We start from the raw sequence: 5239 nt of genomic DNA on the forward strand, positions 1-5239 counted from the left end.
GTTGCATTGTGTCCTCAGCGTTCCGAGGCTTCCCTGCTAGGCCCCGCCCCGGCCGCCGCAGCCAATAGCAAACCACTGTCCATCCGCAGACAATGGCACTCGGCTTCAGGCCACGCCCACTCCGTTTACACCAATAGCAGTAACTGGCTACCCCACCCCACGTGGCTGCCGGCTGCGGGTGCCCGCCTATCAGCGGCGGATGCCGGGACAGCTCCCACACCATTGGGCTGTGAGCTGGGGGCGTGACTACGAGAAGCCCTCAAGTCTACGCCCCTTTCTTCTTGTGTTCGCCATTCATAATATATGGAGCTTACAACAAAGGACGGGGGAGGGGGCGGAGCGCGGCCGAGGCCGGTGGGGGAGGGGGCAAGGGTCACACGGGAGGGGGAGAAGGGGGATCACGAGGGGCTTCCATGGCTTAAGCCCCTTCCCCCAGCACTCGATGTGCCAGCTCGGTGCTGCGGTTGGAGGGTGGGGGAGGGTGCGGAGACTAAACATGGCTGCAGACCAGGAGGGGGGGCTGGAGTTAGGAGGTACCATCAGAGCCTTCCCCGCTGCGTGGTGCGGATCAATGAGGGGGCACGTAGGCACCCCTCATCATCATCATGGGGTCTACTCAAGGTACACCCCACATCCTCCTGCGGTGCACCCCATGGGGTCTACTCAAGGTACACCCCCCATCCAACTGCGGTGCACCCCTCGGACCACCACATGGGCTCTACCCAAGGTACACCCCACATCCTCCTGCGGTGCACCCCTAGGACCACCTCATGGGGTCCACCCAAGGTACACCCCACATCCTCCTGTGGTGTACCCCTCAGGCTACCCCATGGGGTCTACCCAAGGTACACCCCACATCCGACAGCGGTGCACCCCTCGGAGCACCTCATGGGGTCTGGGTACGCCCCACATCCTCCAGCGGTGCACCCCTCAGACCACCTCATGGGGGTCCACCCATGGTACACCCCACATCCTCCTGCGGTGCACCCCTCGGACCACCTCATGGGGTCTTCCCATGGTTCCTTCTTAACTCCTCTTCAATCGTGGATGGATACTCTGAACATTCTTGGCAGTGCCAAATCTCTAGGTGTCACCCTGGACAAAAGACTCACCCTCCATCCCCAAATTAGCACCATGGCCAAGAATGCACGCTTCCAGCTGTGCCTTTTCTGGGGGATCTGACGCTACATTCGTCAAAACAAATGTGGATAGGTTGTGGTCTGACGGCTAGATTGTCGACTTTGGAGCTGGGAAACCAGGGTTTGAGCCTCCAGGTCGCGTCCACATCCTGTGATTCTGGGCAAGTCACTTAATCTCCCTGTGCCTACCAAAACAAGCATTGGCATAGCCAATAGGTCTCGCCTTTGGAACCTTATAAGTGTTTAGTTAGAGCTATTTGCTTTGCCAATGTTTTTAAGCTACGCTATAGAGCATAAACAGCAAAACATCTCTTATTCTGTGGCACTTTCCGCATAATTATGAATGTTGCCACATAATCCATCATTTTCTGCAGAAACTGCACATTTTTACACAAAAAAAATTCGAACTCAAACGGATCAATATGTTATGTTATATGTTCCTATATAGCGCACAGCTGCCGCAGCAAAGGGGCGTCCCGGCGCTCCGACAGGCAGAATAAAGAACACCCAGAACAACAAAACGGAAAGGAAAACGGAGAGCAGCGAAAAGAATGATAACCTATGTAGTAGAGCTGCAGCCAGAGGGAAAAAGATGTTTTAATGGCCTTCCTGAACATAAACAAGTCATTATGGGCGGGTAACGAGTTCCAAAGCCTAGCCGCCAGAAAGCGGAAGGAACGCCCTCCCGCTCTGCAGCGCTTGAACCGTGGAACTACTGCTAGATTTTGGCCAGATGACCTCAAACAGCGAGAGGGAACATAAGAAATGAGAAGATGCTCCAGGATCGGAGGGGAGGCCAGCTTAAGGATCTTAAAGGAGAGGCATAGAGTCTTAAACTTGATCCTTTGAGCCATGGGCAGCCAGTGAAGCTTATGGATAGTTTCCTTCGCGGAGCAAAATCTAGGTAGGCCCACCAAGGCTCTGGCCGCCGCATTTTGGACTCGCTGCATCCGGATAACTTCCGCCTGATTGGACCCAGCCAAGAGTGAGCTCGCATAGTCAAGCCGTGAAAGTATGGTGGCCTGGATTATCAGTTGTCTAGTGGGGGCATCAAAGAATTTCAGGGTTGGCCTAAGCCCCCACAAAACCCCAAAACAGGCAGCAGCCACTTTTTTTGTATGTCCGCAGAAACTGAGGGCAGAATCTAGCCAGACCCCCAGGTTTTTAACCTCAGGGACCGGGATGGGTGCTGGACCCAACTCTGGGGGCCACCACTGATCGCCCCAGAGATTGCACTGTTTACCAATGATAAGGACTTCCGTCTTTTTAGCATTGAGTTGTAAACAGTTGGCCGTCTTCCAGCCCGCTACTGCTGTTAGACCCTCCCTGAACCTAGGGGCCTCAGAGTCGGAATCCCCATTTAGTGCAACCGCCAACTGCGTGTCGTCCGCATAGGAAACCAGAGTCAGGCCCCACTGCGTGGCGACTGCAGCCAGCGGCTGCACATATAAGTTGAACAGCGTGGGGCTGAGTGCCGACCCCTGAGGAACTCCTTGTTCGATGGAATATGATTTAGATTCAAAAGGAGGGGTAGCGACCCGGAAAGAGCGACCTGCTAAAAAAGACCGGAACCAATTCAGTGCTGAGCCAGAGATACCGGCCTCACCCAAGCGCTGCAGAAGTATCACATGTGAGACCGTGTCAAACGCTGCACTGAGGTCGAGTAGTACCAGTGCCACAGTTTGACCGGAATCCAGCACGGTGCGCAGATGTTCCGTCATTGCTAGAAGAGCAGTCTCCGTGCTGTGACCCGCTCGGAAACCATTCTGGGAAGGATCCAAGATATTAGCAGTTTGAAGATATTGGGTCAGAATTCCATTGACATAAGCCTCCGCAACCTTGGAGACCCATGGGAGAAGAGAGATTGGACGATAATTCTCCAGTTTAAGGGGGTCCAAGGTGGGTTTCTTCAAATTAGGGGTGACATAGGCTTGTTTCCACTTAGTTGGTACAATCCCTGAACACAATGAAAGATTGATAAGATGGCGTACAGGGGGGAAACATAAAGCAGCCGAGTCTCCAAACTGCGCAGGTCTGAGCGGGTCTTCAGGGGACCCGGATTTAACTTTGGCTGCCAGCCTATTAAACTCGGCCTCTGAGATTCCCGGGAATGTAGATAGAGCAGCAATAGAGGTAGAAACAGGTCTCTGCCCTTCACCCTGAGGGGCATCCGATGTATAAAATATGCCAATTCGATCTATAATATAGCAATAAACGAGCACGGCTGTGCGTATACTTTTATAGAAAATGTGTGGCAGAAATATGGGTTCTGGCGCAGGTGTACGCTAAATCAATATTTTTGCGGAAGGCGAGCATTGCCTGCAGTTTGTTCTATACCACTAGACGCTACGGTGTCTAGTGATAGAATGTCTTATGCACTACAGACGCAGTTCTGCACATCTAAGTGCTATACATAAAGTATTATGACGGAAGGCTGAACAGGCTCGGCTGGATTCGAACTTTAACCTTCTGATCGCCACCTGCCGTTAGTGCGAGCTCACGAGGTCTTATCACGCATGATTTTAAGGTAAAATAAGAGTCCAAACAAATGAACAGTTACAGCCAGGTGCATGTTTGACGCAAGAGAAAGAAGAATAAGGCGCTACGGTTTGAAAGAAGGCTCCCAACTTTAATTTTTGCACTCGTTTTGCAACGCTCGTGGCGCAGTTGTGTTGGGGGACCCAGCAGCCTCGCAGATGCTATTTAAGGTCAAACGAGCAGTGTTTACACTCCTTTAACAAGCATGGCACGAAAGTGAAAGCGACCACGAGACAGGCAAAGGTAAACAATCTCGGCCATGCTAATTAGAAACAGATGGCCCCTGCGCACCGCTGCTTGCTCCCGCATGGTGGATGCCGCCACACGCACGAGTGTTAGAAAAGTGCAGACCGATTCCAACAGGTCATCTCCTAGAGCAGTTGTTTTTCACACATAGAGAGTGAGAGAATAAACAACATAGTTGCGTTCTCCCGGATAAACTTTTTTTCACAATCAGCAACTACTGTTAAGGGACCTTAAAGATTAAGGCACAGAGACATAACGCCCTGACGAAGGCCCTCAGACCCGACTGGGCTACCCATATGGGCCGAAACATGTTGGCACACAGTTGAGGGTATATTTGAACAGAATTACATCTTTGGTTGAGTCCGCCCAGAGAGTACCATCTTCTCTGGGTGTGGAGTACTTGCCTATGATGAAGCATGTCACTATTATGTGAGTGAGGCTTTTACTTCAATATCTTTGATATTCCACCTGAGAAGTAGGTAGTTGAATAACACCCTCACACATCCTTAGATCGGGTTATTCTACCAGTTTAACAGTAGTTGCTGATTGTGCAAATAACATCTCCTAGACCAGCACATGCACGCTGCCCTAGGCTCGACCTAAAAATGAATCTGTCCTTGTGTAACGTAACCGGTGCTCATGTAAAGCGCTCCAATACCTTCGGGTCAAGTTCGCGCTATATAAATCTGCAACAAAAAAAACCTCTTATCCAATCTTCCATACTCTCCAGACTAGACTACTGTAATTCTCTCCATGCTGGCCTATCCAACATCCATCTATCTTCTTTAAAACCCATCCCCTACTCGGCTCTGCGTTTTGTCTACGGGGCCAAAAGAAATGACCATGTCACACCTATGCTGATAACTCTTTGCGGGCTTCCTATTGAAGCTAGGACCATATACAAGACTGCTTGTATCACCCATAAAGCCATTCACACCTCTACCCCTCGCTACCTAGCAAACAAACTCAAATTATCAGGTGGCTCCAGACCTTTTTGAAATGCAGAAAATCTGCTGCTTGAACCTCCAAAAGTGAAAGACTCGTGGCACAATCTTTCTCAGGTAATACGACTAGAATTTGGAACTCCCTACTTCTAAACCTTCGCACCGCATCTCCAAAATGGACCTTAAAACTCTTCTCTTCCAAAGAAATTCTCTCGGTAATCACTCCTTGCCAAGTCCCCGCCAGGCATACGCTCTCACATTGAGTAGCGTGATCCTGACTGTTGCATGGCACTCTCGAGAGCTATGACAGCCTTTCCGCTTCAACTCTGTAAATATGTATTTGTGTAACCTTAATTGCTTTAAGTTTTCTAA

This window comes from Triturus cristatus, chromosome 12 (assembly GCF_964204655.1).
Source record: "Triturus cristatus chromosome 12, aTriCri1.1, whole genome shotgun sequence".
Taxonomy (NCBI): Eukaryota; Metazoa; Chordata; class Amphibia; order Caudata; family Salamandridae; genus Triturus; species Triturus cristatus.